At 38.0% G+C, this 18,853-nt stretch overlaps 1 protein-coding gene across 3 annotated transcripts in view; it reads right to left on the bottom strand.

The window, feature by feature from the left end:
* The window catches only part of CTNND2 (catenin delta 2), an 830,908-nt gene that overhangs the window by 533,655 nt on the left and 278,400 nt on the right, over positions 1-18,853 (bottom strand). The window lies entirely within an intron of this gene.

Here is an 18,853-nt window from a genome sequence, read left to right on the forward strand (position 1 = left end):
AAAAAGTGGAATTCAGACCCAAAAGACAGGTGGTTGAGGGGGAAAAATCTGACTGGCCAAGATGTCAAATCTAAGAAATAGAGAGTGCTGGTGTGGAACTGAAGAAGAATTTGCAGTTCAGGCAGACCCAGGCTTGTGTCACAGTCCTGGGGCCCATTAGCTGCAGGGTCTTGAATAAGTTATTTAACCTAAATATCACTTTTATAATCTATAAAATGGGTTTACAATACTTATTTCATAAGGTTGACATGAGGACTCAATGAGACACTGTCCATGAAAAATTAGCCTATGCTGTGTTTGGCGGATGACCCATCACCCCACGGATACCAAAAGTGAAAGATTTAATTTTTCTATCATTTGCAGTACAGTGTTTCTTCCCTACTGGCCTTCCAGCTGCCTCAGTATGCTAATTTGACCCTCATGTTACTTACATATTGTAGACTGAAGAAAAGTCATGCTTAAACCTATACTTTCTTATGCTTTGAATTTGAGTGGAATGGCAATGATAGACTCTATACAGGCTAGTGACTAAGAGAATGACCTTTGAAATTTTGCTATATCATTTTTTAAAATAGCCTATTAAACCAATGAAGGATCTACAGTTCTACAAAATATCCCCAAGTCTACTGTTAAAGGATTAACTTTCATAAACAATTATTCATTCAGTACATCAAGAATCTTAGCTGTTCCAACTACTGGGCTTTGTACCATATTTTAGTTTTTATATTTTACTTCCCCATACATTTAGGTTTTTAAATAAATATAATTATATCAAATCACGTGCTTTAACTAAACAGTTCAAGAAATGTTTTTACTGTGTTACATTTAACCTCTTTTTAAAAAATTAACTATCTGCACAGTTATGTTTTGGTGATTAAAAAAAGAATGCTGAAAAATAATGAAATATAGGGTTGCAGTCAATTTTGGAAAACTAAAACTCCCAACATTGCAGGGATTTGTCTGTCCAGAAAAGATGAGTGAGTTTTACTTATTACCCCAGGACAGTCTTGGGTGAGGCCTTTAAAAAGTAGGATCTATTTTGTCCTCTACATGAATTAAGAATATCTTTCCTCTTTTCCGTAAGAGCAGATTTTTTAATGTTGACATTATTTAGGGGATCTGTGTAAGAGACATTCTACATAGGACTGCTTCACTTTTCCCTTTAGGGATGCTAAAACTTAGGAAGCATGCTGTTGTTTTAGGTCAAACTTTTATTCTCATATATTCTGAAGGAGAGCAAAGACTATTTGTGAAGAATGGGTACCAAGACTTCTGCTGAGTGTATTTTGTGCAGTTTAGCTTCCCTTCTTCTGCCTTCAAGTTCTGCTTTTTTCGTGTTTCTTTCCTCAAAAATATGCAAGTTCTAGGAGATTTTTCATTACTAGTCTTTACATTATATTATCGTAAATTCCTCTGTATAGCAGGAAACCAACTCATACCTTTGAATTGATAACACCTTAAAAACATAATACCTGAGGACCATAGAGAACTCCTCATAGGTAGATAGAAATTCATTATTTGTATTATTGAAAGAACTTTAATTTACTGCATGTTTGCATATATTAGCAGTAGTTCAATACAATGAGACAGTGCAGCATTATGAGTCAGGACTCATAAATCTTCCTGGAATTCTGCTAGGACAGACCCTATACTTGGGTGTGCTTCCTCAAAGCTGTGGCCTCACTATATATTTTCTTCATTTCAGTCATATGGGTGGGAAGTGATAGGAGACACTTTTTCATTTGTGAAACTGCCTTTCAAATATAGTTACAATTTCCAGGGCTCCTCATCACTTTGTACAGATCTGTATTTCCATCTGGCTTCATTTGCCTTCTGTCTGAAAGACTTCCCTTAATATTTCCTGTATGTGGTTCTTTAGGTGATAAATTCTTCCAGATTTACATGGCCCACAAGAGTCTTTATTTGTCCTCATTTCTTTAAAACACTTTTGCTCTACTGTCCTCTCATTTGCATTATTTCTGGCAAAAAAAAAAACTATGGTATTATTTATCTTTGATTCTTTATGTGGTGTGTTTTTTTTCTCGGACTCCTTTTAAGATTTTCTTTTTTTTATTGTTGTTCATGTACAGTTGTCTCCATTTTCCTGCCACCACTTTTCCCACCAGCCTCCACCCAAACTCCCACCCTCAATCCTTCCCTGCTTTGGCTTTGTCCATGGGTCCTTTACACATGATCCTTGATGATCCTTTCACTTGTCCCCCCATTATCCTCCTTCCTCCTCTTTTCTGGTTACTGCCAGTTTGTCCTTTATTTCAACTTCTCTGGTTCTATTTTGATTGCTTGTTTGCTTTGTTGATTAGGTCCCACTTATAGGTGAGACCATATGGTATTTGTCTTTCACCACCTGGCTTATTTCACTTAGCACAATGCTGTCCAGTTCCATCCATGCTGTTGCAAAGAGTAGGAGCTCCTTCTTTCTTTCTGCTGAGTAGTATTCCACTATGTAAATGTACCACGGCTTTTCAATACACTCATTTACTGATGGGAACGTAGGCTGTTTCCAGCATTTGGCTATTGTAAATTGTGCTGCCACAAACACTGGGGTGCATAGGTTCTTTTGGATTGGTGATTCAGGATTCTTGGGGTATAATCCCAGCAGTGGATTGCTAGATTGAAAGGCAGTTTCCATCTTTAGTTTCCTGAGAAAATTCCATACTGTTTTCCACAGTGGCTGCACCAGTCTGCATTCCCACGAATAGTGTACTAGGGTTCCTTTTTCTGCACAGCCTTGCCAGCACTTATTGTTTGTTGATTTGGTTATGATGGCCATTCTGACTGGTGTAAAGTGGTATCTCATTGTGGTTTTAATTTGCATCTCTCTGATGGCTAGTGATACTGAGCATCCCTTCATATGTCTCTGGGCCCTCTATATGTCCTCCTTGGAGAAGTGTCTGTTTAGGTCTTTTGACTGTTTTTTAATTGGATTGTTTGTCTTCCTGGAGTGGAGTCATGTGAGTTCTTTATATATTTTGGAGATCAAACCCTTGTCTGAGATATCATTTGCAAATATATTTTCCCATATGGTTGGTTCCCTTTTCATTTTAATGCTGTTTTCTTTAGCCAGCCATGCAGACGCTATTTAATTGGACAAGGTCCCATTTGTTTATTCTTTCCTTTATGCCCCTTGCTCTAGGGGACATATCAGTGAAAATATTGCTGCATGGAATATCTGAGATTTTCTTGTCTATGGTCTTCTCTAGGATTTTTATGGTGTCACGACTTATATTTAAGTCTTTTATCCATCTTGAGTTTATTTTGGTATATAGTGTAAGTTGGTGGTTAAGTTTCATTTTTTTTTCATGTAGCTGTCCAGATCTCCCAACACCTGTTGAAGAGGCTATTTTTACTGCATTTTATGCTTCTGTCCCCCTTGTCAAATACTAATTGACCATAGAGACTTGGGTTTATTTCTGGGCTCCCTATTCTGTTCCATTGATCTATTTGTCTGTTCTTATGCCAGAAACAGACTGTTTTAATTACTGTGGCCTTGTAATATAGTTTGATGTCAGGTATTGTGATCCCTCCTACTTTGTTCTTCTTTCTCAAAATTGTTGCACCTATTCGGAGTCACTTATGATTATCATCAGTGCTGAACAACTTGATTTTCATGTTCCTTGGGGTGTCTGCTCTTGCTTGTGATTCATTGGGCTTCTTCAGTGTTCAGATTTAAGGTTGCCCTCAAATCTCAAAAGTTTCCAGCCATTATTTCTTCAAAAAATTCTCTCTCTTACCCACTATCTGCTTTTCTTCAGTGACAATTAAGTGTATATTAGGCCAATTGGAATTGCCCCACAGCTCATGAATTCTTCTCTCATTTAAATAATTCTTTTTCTCACCCTTTGTGTTTCATTTTGGATACTTCTATGAGTGCTTTTGAATTAACCAATCCTTTCTTCTGCAATGTTGACTCTACCATCAATTCTATTAAGTGTATTTTTATTTCAAATGAATCAAACATCTCCAGAAGTTCCATCTGAGAATTTTTTATATCTTCCATGTCTCTGTTTAACTTTTTGAACACATGGAATACACATGTAAAAACTGTTTAAATGCCCTGATTCTAGCATCTGTGTCAGTTTCAGCTGATTGATTTTTTTTTCCTCAATATGGACCTTATTTTTCTCCTCTTCATGTGTGAAGATCTTTGAACATAAAACATTTTGAATTTTATCTCTTTATATTCTGGTTATCTTCAAAGTCCTACAGATATTGTTAAGCTCTGTTCTGGGGCACAGATATGTGGAAAGAATTTGACATATTTGAGTCTTGTATTTATTTGTTGGAGGCAACAGAACTGCACGTAGTGTAGGGCTAATTACACTGCCTAGGCAGAACCTTCAGAGTGCTCTACTCCATGCCCCATACATTATGGGGTGTCCCTGCTTGGCTGATGGGTGTGGACACAGATCTTGGTCCTGGTGTGAGCACCAGGTGCTATCTCCTCCCATTCTTTCAGGTGGTTCTTTCCCTGCTCCTCAGTGGCTTCCTTACACACATGGGCTACTCAGTTCTCTACTGAATAGGAGAAGGTGATCCTTTGCAGATCCCAGGAGTTATCTGCTTGAGCAGCAATATCCTTTCTTCTATTTTGTCCTGCAAATCCCAGCCACCTTTTAACTTCCTGGACTCTCGGTGCTGTCTTCCAAATTCACGGAGTGGTCTGGGCTCTGTCTGAATCCCCCGTCCATACCATCCTGAGGAAACTCTTTCACTGCTGTGAGCTGGGGCAACCACAGGGCTCATCTTATTTGCTTCATGCCTCTTAGGAAGCACCATCCTTCATTGCCTACAATTCAGTGTCATGCAAACTGGTGTTGCATTCATATTTTTTGTCTGTCTGGGTTTTGCTGTTTTTTTTTCAGGTAGAAGGTATTTCCACATCCTGTTACTGTATCTTTAATGAAAGCTGGAAGGTTTTTAAAAAATAAGTTTTTCCCCTATGCTTGAATTTTAAATGCATATTTTCCACTGCATTTAAAAATTCACACCAAATTAGTAACCAGCTAAGTACTCATGTTTCCACATTCAAGAAAAAACGTTGTTCACTATACAGTATTACGAATAGAGGCTACCTTTGGGTTGTTACTTTTATTTGCCTGATGACTTTTTAATTGAATTGACATTTTCTTTATTAGGGAAAGTGAACTAACGTGTTGTCTTTTTAGAATGCCCATTCAATAAATGCTTCCTTTGTCATTGCGTATATGAAACAAGCAAGTAATTAAGTGAATTATCCCTCTGTGCTTCACTGAGGAGTACACATAAATGTCAAGGTCCTTGAGGAGCAAGTAAGTTTCTCTTCTTCATCTGAAATCCTCTATTTTATTAATATAATAACACAAGACATAAAGTCAGAGGCTAAAATGTTTATTGAGTGCTGACTATCGAGTGCCTAATTACTAGGATAGTATACAAGGCAGAAACTTTTCCTGATGGGTTGCTACTGTTTCTAGACTCTTGAGTGGTACTGGCACACAGTAGGTGCTTAATCAATGTCTGTTAAATAAGTGTATGTGCACTGAACTAAGTGCTTTGCATGTATTACCTTGTAAACATCTTAAAACCTCTATTACCTAGGTTCTATTTTTTCTCACTTTACAAAAAATGTTAGGGTATTTAAGGTGGAAGGATTAGCCTTGGCCAGGAAAGAAATTCTTCCAAAGCAGAAAAGGGAATAAATAAAAATGGTGTTTTAGGAGATCTGGACATAGAGAAGGGGGGCACTGATGGAACGAATTCTTTGTGGATGCACTAAATATTCCTATTCCTTTCAATTCTTTTTAGAGACAATAGCAGTTCAGTAGTGTAGAGGCCATATGATGCCAATATATACTATGAAATTCATTAGGAGTCATATTACAATAATTAAAAATAAACTCTAGAGTCCAGGTTCTGAAATGACTTACTACACTGTCACTCATATTATACTTATTTCCTTCCTCACCCCAACCAAGGGGCCTCAGGCTCATAGGGAGGACTGTTTTTGCTACATCATATAGTTGGAATCCTGATATGATATTATGGTTGGAACTGAAAACTGACCTTAGACTTGGGAACCAAAGAGCTGGAACTGTGGTTCTCACACCTGGGACACTCCTATGGCCTAAGGGCATCCATAGCATCACCTGGGGCATTGCTGCAACAGGAAATGAGCTTCTGTCCCACAAGAGATACTTAAACTGTGGGGTGGGTTGAGAGAGGACAATTCTCCAGTTTTAACTCAGTGGGATGTTTGGAGAAAGGGAAGACCTTCCAGGGCTGAATAATTCCTTGGATTTCTTATTTGGTAAAATTGTTAAGTGAATAGATGGTATTAAATTAAGTTGGTGAAGCTGAGACTTTAAAAAAATGATGAGAAGAAGAGTGAAGAAAGATATTTGAATGTTATCTGGATTTGGAAGGTAGACGGGAAAAGAGAAGCTGGCAAAATAAATAAAAGAATAATTATGTGGCTAAAGACCACCAGTATGACTTTCTCCTGGGCAGTGGGAAGTAGTGACTCAAATCAAACTATAAAAAGTGATGGATACCTAAAACACAGGAAACAAAAGCAGAAATAGACAACTAAGACTACCCAAAACTAAAAAGCTTCCTTTCCTTTCAGCAAAGGAAACAGCCAACAGAGTGAAAAGGCAACTATGAAATGGGAGAAAATATTTATCATGGTTAATTTCTAAAATATGTAAAAAAACTCATACAACTCAATAGTAAACAGCAACAAAAAATGGGCAAAATAGTTGTATATGCATTTCTACAAAAAGACACAAATGGACAACAGGTATATAAAAAAATAGCTCAACATCACTAATCATCAGGGAAATACACATCAAAACCACAATGAAATATCACCTCTCACCTGCTAGGGTGGCTATCATCCTAGCACAAAAAAATAACAAGTTTGACAAGATGTGAAGAAACTGGGACCCTTGTGCAGTGTTGGTGGAGATGTAAAATAATGCAGCTACTGATAAAATTGTATCTATGTAACAACAAAAATAGAATTACCATATGACTTAGTAATCCCACTTCTGGCTGCACATCCAAACTAACTCAAATCATATCGGTCTCTAACAAGTGGTTCATTGGTGTTGTTATACTCCTACTTTCTAAGACATATTTTCCCTCTATTACTTTTAATTATCATCTAGTATTTATTATGTAGCTGTGAAATAATCTTTTCTCCCTCAGTAATGTTACTGTTGTCATGCTTCCTTCTCTCAGCACAGTTCCTCTTTTATAACGAGTTTGTTTTAGAATTTACCTTTCACATTACAGGCATTTTGAAATGTCTAAGTTCCCTAGCAGCCTGCTTTTATTTCGGGGGTGGGGGGGTGGGTAGGGGGAGAGAGCTGTCAGACTCAGCATAAGTGGGGCTTGCTAGTGGTGCTCTTGCAGGGGGGTCTAGTACGTGTGTGCATGCAACACTCCCAGAGAAGAGTCCTTCAAGCTCCAGGTGTAACTGTAAACATTTAGCTTTGAAACTAGTTGGAAAACTGTGCCATGTAGAGGCCAGGAGCAGGGAGAGGCTCAAAATTTAGTGAGCAAAATTTCATGTTTTCCCACTCCCAACTTTCAATACTCTACTTTAAACATTCTTTCTTGTGGTCCTGGAGTTCAGACTTTAATTTTATCCCATCCAGAGAATAAACCTCTCATATTCCTCAGTGTGGAGGAGTCCAGTCAACCAGTTGTGGATGGTGGGGTGAGGAACTTGGGGGTCAAACTGATATTGAATCAGTTCTAAGATTTTTTAAAAAAATATTTAACATCTCTGGGTTTACTATCTCTTGAATTTGGATGACTTATATTTGATAATGTGATAGTTTAAAAAGCATTGTTGCTTTCTCAATAGTACACAAAGTAATGCTAATGGTTTACGGCATTTCAAATTTGGTGAAACATAGTTCCTTACTAGCCCATTCTCTAGGTTTACGGGGCTACCCCCTTTGGCAAGTCTCATTGCCATTTTGGTGAGGGAGTAGGTGTTAATGTAAGGGTCCAATGTACCTTATTTGGAGGGTAGGTCATTTTCAAAAAGAACGTGGAAACCTCGGAGAAAGGAGTACATACCTGAGTGAGAGTGAACCTAAAATGCCCCCAGCCACCGTCCCTCTGACGAACGCCTAGCTAGAATACTCTAACTTACACAGGTTGGTCCTCCTACTTTCTCTCCATGGAAAATCCTAACCCACATCAGGTTCTACGACCTTGGTTTTAGAAGCACCAACAGCAACACCATCACACCAGTTCTATGTATAATGAAAGAATGGAAGATCATTTCTGCTATTCTACCTCAGCAATGCCTTTAGGGAATCTGACATAGTGACTGTGCTTGTAGTACTGGAGCACATGACTGTTTGAGTGTTTATTAGAAAATGAACTAGAAAGCGCTTTATTAGAAAATGAACTACCGTTGGCATCACCGTGTAAACATTGTCCTCAGGTGTTCTCCTGCCTGGGAGAAGATCAGAGTCCTCTAGCTGGTGGCTCCACAGAAAAGATGAAAGACCAGTTTTCCACTGTGGAGATGGAATTTGCTCCCCAGTGTCCCTCGTGTCCGCACTCATCAAGGGTTTAATCCTGGGTGACCTTCTTTCTCACAATACCTTTTATCCTCATTTAACATGAATGAGTTGACTTCATAACCATGGACTCCTGGCAGTGGTAATTTCATATGACGGAGACACATGGTGAAGACAAATGTGAGGGAAGCCGGCGCAGATGACAGGGTAATAATAGGAAGCCTTCAGCAAACTGTCCGACAAATCTGGAAAGCAGGAGCCATGATGTCAAGATGGAATGGAACAAATCAATGTCAGCTGTGTAACTATGTAGACCTCGGTGCAGACACAAAAACAATGGCAACGAGCTGTCTGCGAAAGTTCACAGAACTGACAGACAAATGTTTTAAAAAACCACAGTGTCATCCCGGGTCACCTAGCAAGACACAGGATGACAGGAATCAGCACCCTGAAGCAGAATCATAGGCCCTTTCCAGAACAGTTTCAAATGAATAAAAATATAACAAAACACCTCTTTCTGACCCAGTCCTTCAAGCTATAGGATTCCATCTGCTCTGTTCTGCCATTTTATCTTGCCAAATGCCTTGTTATCCAAATAAAATGTTTCCCATAGTTTATTTAATTCATCTAAGTGAAATAAAGACTCTATGAAATAAAGTGGGCAACATTTTCTGGTAGCTTAAGATGATGCAAAAACCCATTAAGTTCGATAAAAAAAATTAGTGTTACCATTATGTTAGTGATTCTTAACTACATTATGATGATCTCTCAAAATTATTTTAATTCCTGGTACATAACCCAGAATGAAATTTGATAGGAAATTGGGGGCCTGATTGGGGGATTATGAAAAAAGTTCTGCTTATGATGTTTATGCCCATACCTGCTTGGGAATGACCATTTATACAAGAACACATAATAATGGTAATTAACATTTTAAGAATTTAGTTTGTATGTATCATACTCTTCTGAATGCTTTATACGCATTAACTTACTCATTCCTCTCACTGACCCAATAAGGTTGGCATTTTATGGTCTGAGATAACTCAAATTTTAAGAGTTTAAGTAGCTTCCCCAAAAGATTAGCTGGGACTAAAACTAGGAAATCTAACTCAAACTAACTGTTCAGAACCCCATTGCCTCAAAACTCTAGGACTATTTAATCCCATTGTTTTAAGAGATGCTGCAGAACCAGGAATATTACAGCTAAATAATAACAAAATTTCCTTAGTAAAGAATGACTACAGCTTACCATTTCACACATTCTTATTTTAGTTTTCCTTGCCTTCCTATAAATACAACACTGGAATTATTATGTTCAGCCATAGGAATAATTATACTCATCATATGGTTTAAGTTCACATGAAATTCCTTTGTGCTAATGATCCTTAACTCCAAGGGCCACTGCCAAACTCGGGCATATGCAATGAAAGTAATGAGGATGGTGGAACGCTGTGCTCCAACATTCCAATATGGTAAGTATTTACATAATAATCCATTTGAAAAGAGGAAATACCAAAATTCAAAGGTCATAAAATCCACTAAAAATACATTTACAAACTCAATTGTAGTCCTGGCTGGTGTGGCTCAGTGGATTGAGTGCCGACCTGTGAATCAGAGCTGCTGGTTTGATTCCTGGTCTAAGGCACGTACCTGGATTGCAGGCCAGGTTCCCAGTGGCAGGTGTGTGAGAGGCAACTACACATTGATGTTTCTCTCCCTCTCTTTCTCTCTCCCTTTCCCTCTGTCTAAATAAATAAAATCTTAAAAAAAAACTCAGTTGTAAAGGTGACATTTTCCTATACTTTTATGTATATATCATTTGCATGGCAGGATGATCACTTTCCCCTTTTATCATCTTCCCACATAAAGTTTGCTAATGCATTTTACTGGTAACTCCTTGGGAGCTGAGCATCTACCAGTATTTCAGGACTACATGTATCAAATCTCTTCAGGGTCCTCTAAATTCCCAGATTGTTCTCTCATAAGATACTTGGAAATCAAAATTATTCTCCAACATAATTGTGGCATTTCTGCTCAATTGCTGCTCTTCTGATATTACTGCTCTTCAGTACTACAATATCAAATTTTTCTGGTACATAAATGAAACAAAAAAGGAATACCACCTTTTCACTAACAGAAATCATAGGTGGAGATTGAGCCATCCATGCTTACTTGCCTGGTAGCAAATCACAAGGCACAATTAGTTTTGGATTTGCTATGTTTGATTCCAAGGCAAGAACAACACCACCTTTTTCATCCAAACCTGCAGTTCCCACCACATACTAAGTGCCAAATAAACATTTTGGGAATGACTGAATAAAATAACAGTAGGGCAACAGATATTAAGCACAAAGCATTCTGTAAGGTGCTGAATGTCAGAGAGAAAATACATGGTACAAAGTTAGTTCAGGAATGAATCTTGTGATGGTTAATTTTATGTGTCAACCTTGACTGGGCTAAGGGACACTCAGAGAGGTGATAAAAACATTATTTCTCACTGTGTCCCTGAGATTGTCTCAGGAAGAGTTTAGCATTTGAGTCAGTAGACTGAGTAAGGAAGTTCACCCTCAACAATGCAGGTGGCCATCATCCAATTCCTTGAGGGCCTGAATAGAAAGAAAGATGGTGGTAAGGCAAATTGCTCTCCCTGCTTGAGCTAAGACATCCATCTTGTCCTCCCACTAGGCATCCATACTCATTGTTCTCTGTGCCTTCAAATTTGGACCGAGACTTACACTATTGACTCTCCCAGTTCTCAGGTCTTTGTGTTTGGTGTGGAACTACACCAGCAGCCTTTCTGGGCCTCTAGCTTACAGAGGACAGATTGTAGGCCTTCTCACCCTTCATAACTGTCTGACACGATCCCACACAATAAATCTCTTTCTATAGATCTCTATATATACTCTCATTTCTTTTTCTCTGGAGAACCCTGACTAATACATATCTTGTTGACAGTATTTAATGGTAGTAAATGAGTGAAAATCTGTGGAACATTAATTAGAATACAAAGTAAAATGCAAAACTGTGCTAAGAGAGACATAAATGAATTTAAAGATAACATCAAGTTAGGGATGACAGAATGGGGTGGGAAGAAGGAAGAAATCAGACACAATGGCATATGCAGAAGGAAGCATCTGAGACATACAATGAGAGTTTACTATTTGACCATGTGAATGGGTGGAGAAAAGCACTACAGATGGAAGAAACAGCATGAGTTAAGGCACTGAAGTAGGCAAATACAGAACGTTTGCATGTGTTGTTTTACAGAGTAATTAGAGTTCAATTTGATTGGAGTGTAGAGCCAGATTGAATAACAGGCAAATTAGATTGGAAGTTTTTACTTAAGTAAAAGGTTACTATTTAACGATGATCTGATTTTCCTCAGTTATTGAATGTGATGCATCATCTCATCTATTTCTATCCTCAAAGTAAGAAACCCTTTGAAATTTTGTCATTTGTTTTATTGACAAGAAAACAGTTAATAAAACTTAACTGTTTTTTGACATTTGAAGGTCAACAGTGTTAACATGGGTCCTGTACCACATTACGAAGACACTGCATGACAAGGATATTCATTTGCCTGTCCCTCAATGTCCTTGTCAACTGCAGAGCTTTTCATAATTTGGTGAACAGAGTCAAGTCTTCTGGCACTGTGGACACAGACAGCTATCAGCTCCTACAACCAAAGAAATAGTCTCATTACTTGTCTGCTTCTTTTATATGGATGACATTCCTTTCTGTTTTTGTGTGTGTGTGTGTGTGTGTGTGTGTGTGTGTGTGTGTGCATTTGTCTTTCAGAGCTCTCCTTTCTCATTGCCTCCAGAGAACTTTTTAATTGCTACTGTCATATCTACTCTTGAGGAATCTGAGATTACCATAGGGTTGATCTCAGAGTATATAATGTTATATAAGAGTATAATGGTTTTGCTACTTGTATAATAACAGCTGTATTGCTACTGTGTGTTATCTTCAAATGGCCCAATGGGAGATCTAGGATATAAAATATAATCCATTTGTGTAAAGAGGGGGAAACTGGTAATCAGAGAGGTTATATGAATAATTCAAGATTATTCAGCCAGTGGTACAGTAGAGACAATAACACAGTGAGGGCCATTCCAGTGACCTTTCCTATTTGATACAATATATACATGTGTTCATTCCTGTCGACTCCATTGTTTCATCTGTGAAATATATTTCCCCATTGCTTGGGTAGTTACATATTCCAAACATAAATGTTCTTACATCAACTGTTGTAAATCCAAATGGGACAACAGGATTTGATTTCACTTTTCATTTCTTATAACATTACACATTCAATTAAAAAATGCAGTCTTCACAAAAATAGCTTCATGATTTAATATTTCAGAGTGATCCGTTCTCAGATCAACTTCAAAAGACTGAATTAGAACCAACCTTCAAGCTGTAAAGGTGTTAGTTTCCTTTCTTTTTATTTATTTTTTTCCTTTTTGAAATCTCTTTGCTGGGAATGAATTACATACAGCCTAAGAAGGCATATATCCATATTTGCATCCTGATAATCACTCAAGAACTTGTTGGAATGTAGCACTGATGAATGTACCACTGCAGAAAGAGTTTCTGCATGTTGAAGCAAAATGAACTGTGACCAACAAATTGCTTCTATTGTCGTCATCCTTCTACATCTTCTCCCCGATACATAGAAGTATCTTAATGGATGTGCATCATCAAGTTTGCAGGCTTATTTTCACTCATAAAGAACAGTGTACCAGATGTTCCTGGTACATTGAATTTGTCACACTGTAGACAAGCTAATATCATTATGTGAGACCACAGGGGAAAAAATAAAAGATTCACATTTAATCCATATTAACTACCAGGAGACCCATCAAGGCAGTTGGGCTAGCTCTAGATACAGCAGCTTCTAGCAAATTAGCAGCCCATAACAACTTAGTTATAATGAGCTCCAAGATCTTACACCATAAGCTCAACTCCATTAAAGTGAATTCTAGTACATGAATTCATGTGCAGAGTATAACCTTAACATCTGTCTATGCTTAGCCAATATTTTGTTTATGCCTTCTTAGGAGCAACCAAATTATCCTCATGTCCCATGAAATGAGGGACTGTGATTTTCATCAGCTGCAGTTTTACCTGATAGAGAGGGCAGAGCTGATCGACAGCAGCCCCTCTGGCTTGCAGAGCTGGGCAGCAAGCTGCTCAGGATCCCAGCAGCTGTTTTGTACACACTAGGCCTATTTTCTCCCACACAATTTCCCTTCACTATTCAAGTGAGAAAAGCAATAATCTAATCAGAAATTAAATAATCAACAAGACATGCATAACTTATAAATATTGTAGAACTTGTATTTAAGCTAAATGACTTAAATTATATACTACTAAACTCAGCATAGTGCACCTTTCTATTTTACTACACTTAGGCCATTTTCTCCTATAAAACAAAGTCCTCCTTCTCTTACCATGGTAGAGTGCATACCATAGGGATTCAGAAAATGATACTATTAATAGCATCACTATTATAATTATTATTTCTGTTTTATATATGAGGAACTAGGGGAATAGATTAACCATGGTTAACTGGTTGCTAAGTTAAAGGAACAGACATTCAATATGCAACTTAAGGTTATTTCCATGGAGTTTTAGGAATAGAATGAATAAATATTTATGTGAATAATTTAACTTTTCTATTCTTGTTCTATACCTTAAACGACAGGTACACATACACATGAACCACTTGGCAGTGTTTACACAATCAAAACCCCTCCTCTTATCTCTAGAAACCTTAGCATGCAGAAAAATGGGTGCTGTCAATATCTGATTATGCAGGGTCTGGCACAGATAACACACACTTTTTATTACAAAATCATAAGCATGTAATCATTTAACATAGCAATATCACACTCAAGTACACCATATGACATTTTAGGTGAAATGTTCAAATAAAAACTATAAATTATGACACCCATATTATTACCCTGTCAACTACACTTAGGCAGGTATAACTTCTGCCAGACCCCACATTTCTAGATTTTACACACTAAACCTATACCTAGTTCTAATCACTCTGGTTATAATGCCCCAAATCATGCAATTTCATATGTAGATGGAATCTGGAAGGTCATCATCCAGATTCAGTTCATCATCCATCCTTCCTGAAGATTCCACCTCTCTGACAGTCCTGCCTGAAAGTTACTGAGGACAGACACCAAATGCAGAGCCACACTGTTTCATAGGAGGGTCACATCGGTTGTTAAAACCATAATAAGCTTTCTTATAAAAATCTTTTAATTCTGGCTCTGACTTCTGTTATAGGTTTGCCTTCTGATCAACAAAAGCATTACAATGGTGTTTTCAATGATCAAACACATCACCCAGTATTTGAAATCACATATTTTTGGTGATTTCAACAGGGGCAGTTAAGAGGTCTCAGCGTTGTGTTCAGGGGTGTCTCCTCATTCTGGCCACACCTCTGCATCACCTCTCATTTGTTGATGTCCCCCACCCAAATCTTAATTCAAAATACCCAACATTTCACACACTATTCCGAACACAGTCTGAAAAGCAACAAGTACTTCAGCATGACTTGTAGCATTGAAACTGAACTTCCATTAAAGCAATCTATGGTTGGATTTTCTTTCTTAACCTTGTCCAATAGTTAACTTAAATTCAAGTGAACCTCTGCCACCTTTTCCTGAACTTTTGCCAAACCATACATCTACACACAATATACACTTGCAGTTGATACCTTTGAACATATGGACAAGGCTGGACATAGTTCTCACATTTTTAACTTCTTATTTTTAACTTCATATTTTTTCAGCATTATAGGTTTTTCTTGGAACCTAAACCTTTGTCACACACATATAATTGTCTTAACTTTGGTTAGTCTGTGAATTCTATAAGCCTACTTTGAAGACATTAGCTTAAATCTTTGATTGTAGTTTTATTTATTTTTTATTAAACTTAGTGGGGTGACATTGGTTAATAAAATTGTATAGATTTCCCCTGGCTGGTGTAGCTCAGTGGACTGAGCATGGGCCTGGGAACCAAAGGGTCATTGGTTTGATTCCCAGTCAGGGCACATGCCTGGGTTGTGGGCCAGGTCCCCAGTAGGGGGTGTGCAAGAGGCAACCACACACTTATGTTTCTCTCACTCTCTTTCTCCTTCCCTTCTCCTTTCTCTAAAAATAAATAAATAAAATATTTAAAAACATTAGATAGGTTTCCAGTATATAATCTATAATACATCATCTGTAAATTGTATTGTGTGTTTACCACTCCAAGGCAAGTTTTAAATTACAAATGCCTAGCTCAATGCTTTTCTACCATAGACTCTTTTTCATGTTTATAACAACATGAACAGTGGATCAAAAGAGATGTATAAACATAGGCCAAATACATGTCATCAGCATACAGAGATCAGCATAACCCTTGGTTTGTCGTCTATTAATTAGACGGAGTGCACCATGAAATGTGCATTGTCTTATTGGCCCCCTCTCTGGGGCAATAAGAATGGCTGGTGCTTATTATGTACTCATTGTACAAACGATGAACAATCATTTGTGATTATGCAATTGCCTTTATCAGTGACCCTTAAATCTGGCTATAATCAACACAGAGAGTCCCACAAGGACAGATGAGCAGGCTTAACAAGTATACCTATTTCACAGGTTTTGAATTCCAATGTGAATTTGTTACCATCCCTACACTGTGCTGAGCTGTGCAGCTCGGCAACAGTTATCTTTGTGGGGTACACGAGATGACCCGCTGGCGCAGGGGGAGTAATGTTTGATTTATGTTTACATTTACTGTTCTAACTATTAAAATAAGATTTTCATTATATTTTCTAAAAGATAAATGTTGGTACAGTGGTATATTTATACCATGTGCAAATAAATGAGAACATAATGAATGTTCTTGCTAAAAAGATTGTTAGTGATTGAGAAGTGAAACTCGCAAAGGCTGGAGATCCCTGGATGGGAGGGCCACACAGGCTAGGCAAGGCACCTAGGTGAGATCCCACCTTGGCCAAACTGCTCTGCTCCAGAACTAAACAGTGTACCCCTAACTCACACTGGGAAGCCACTACTGAAGAAATAATAAAATCCTATTCATTTCATTTGGAAGGGATCACAGAGTTGAAGCCTTTAATTTTGCAGGTACAGAAACTGAGGCGCAGAGGGATTAAGTGACTATACTGAGCTGCTTCGAACCCCTTTGGGGACATCCAAGGGAAAAGAAAATGAAATGAAGAAAAGTTAATACCAGAGCTGGATCTGATTGCACTCCATTGCTCTTTCTGAAAACATATTACTCCAATAAGGAAACAAACAAAGAAGCAAATGAAAAGCCAAAAACAACAAAGAAAGACAAGAAAAAGAAGGTATTAGAAGGCAAGAGGCAAAAGTCACTTAAGTACATCTTTTGGAACTGTCCGTACATTGACCAAATTTCCGGTGACAGAATTAATCACAAGGAAGTAATACAAGCAGCAAACTTTCTAAACATTGTCTGTGTCCCTCAGTGCAGCATGGTCATCTTCTAACTGCAAGCCCCTTTACAATTCTGTCTTCCCCAGTAATGAACATCCACATTGTTCTGCTATGAATAACACAGTACCAAAAAATAAAGGTCTACAGCACAGGAACATCGCTCATCATCTTGATCTAGTAAAATATTCTTCTATATATGAAAGAGGAAGTTACCATACATTTTATAAATGAGATCACATTGCACCTGAACCACAATGTTAAGAATGTCTCTGAACTTATGGAGTGAAAGTTACGCACAAAGCATGTCCACATTTTCTTTATGTCCTACAACTGGACTGCACTGCACATATAAAACTAAGCCTCTGACCTGCAGGTCTCTCTTTTTTCCCGCTACACCACAGCTAAGGGGTCTTGTCCGTGCTTGGTTAAATAAACTAAGAATTTTGTTTCCAATAAAAATTCACATATTCTCAAAGTTTCCCCAGCACCTCAATGCTATCTGTAAGCAAAGGTGATAAGAAAGTTGTCTAGCTTCGAGAACATTGATAGTGATACATTTGTTGGATGTCACTAGAATGCATGTAGCCTCTATGTCACCATAGCATACTCTGCTCCTACACTAGTGTTGTTTCAGAGGAGGAACAATAGCAATAACACTGATTTATTTATTGGTCTTTACCGTAACAATGGCTCCATGAAGGCTGCCATTACATCTCTTTATTCCTGGCTTTTAGAACGGGGATTGGGTAGGAGCTCAGTAAATTGTGATGTAGAAATAACTATGCTATACCATTTAATTTAAAACACCCTTATGAGATGCTTTGGAAATACTAGCATCTATAGACTTATTGGATAGGATGAAATGATGCACAAGACAGCACAATAAAACAAGCACCACACCGGCTACAAATGAAAGCAGTGTGAAGAGAATGAAGAAATGGACTGAGGAATGGGGAGGATGTCGTAAAATCAGGCCTCAACCCAACTGTCTAGAATTCACCTCCTCAGCACCAAATGGCCCATCCTTGTATCTAGGCCAACAGTGCATTGATCTCCCTCTCTCTTTACCTTATGAGTGCATGCACAAACACAGGATGGAAGAGAGTAGGCCTGGAATAATACAAGACTGAGATTAATTGCATGCCATTGACTCCTTTCATCTCTTACCACCTTGAACCTGACATCTGCATGAGTCTCCAATGTGGCAGACAGGACTGCTCCAACCTCTATCCAGCTGCTAATTCTCTGCAGAGAACTCTCAGATCACCCTTGAACTTGTCCCTCTCCTTCTCCCTCACAGCCAGTTTCTGCATCTGTAAAATCACATAGTTGGTTTTCAAAGGCTCATGGGTCTAGCAATCCTCTAGGGAACCCATTAAAAATGTAGATGTCCAACTGCAGCCTTTGAGACATGGAGAAGGTAGCTATATTTCTAACAGTTGCTCAAGCGAAGTTTTCCAAAATCTAAGTGAGATGGTTAAATGGGGCAGTGCTTGTGGTTAGAAGGCTGAAAGTGAGTGAGCTGCAGAGTTAAGCAGACATGGATTCTAAATCTTGCACTAATTTATTTCTGTAACCTTAGTCATACCACCTAATGAAATAATTACTCAGCTTAATGTTTCTCAGCTACTGTACAAAGATAATGTCTAACATATAGGGACTTTGTTAAGACTCACTGAGATTATTTAAGTAAATAATCAGGATGATACTGTATCTGCTCAATAAGTGTATCAATCATTATTTCAGAACAGTAACAAAAAAGGGTCAGATTTATAAGTTTTTAAATGAAAAATGCAACGTTTCTATTTAATTCCATATGCC

This window comes from Phyllostomus hastatus, unplaced genomic scaffold (genome assembly GCF_019186645.2).
Source record: "Phyllostomus hastatus isolate PE091 unplaced genomic scaffold, TTU_PhHast_1.1 phas_contig_58, whole genome shotgun sequence".
Classification (NCBI taxonomy): Eukaryota; Metazoa; Chordata; class Mammalia; order Chiroptera; family Phyllostomidae; genus Phyllostomus; species Phyllostomus hastatus.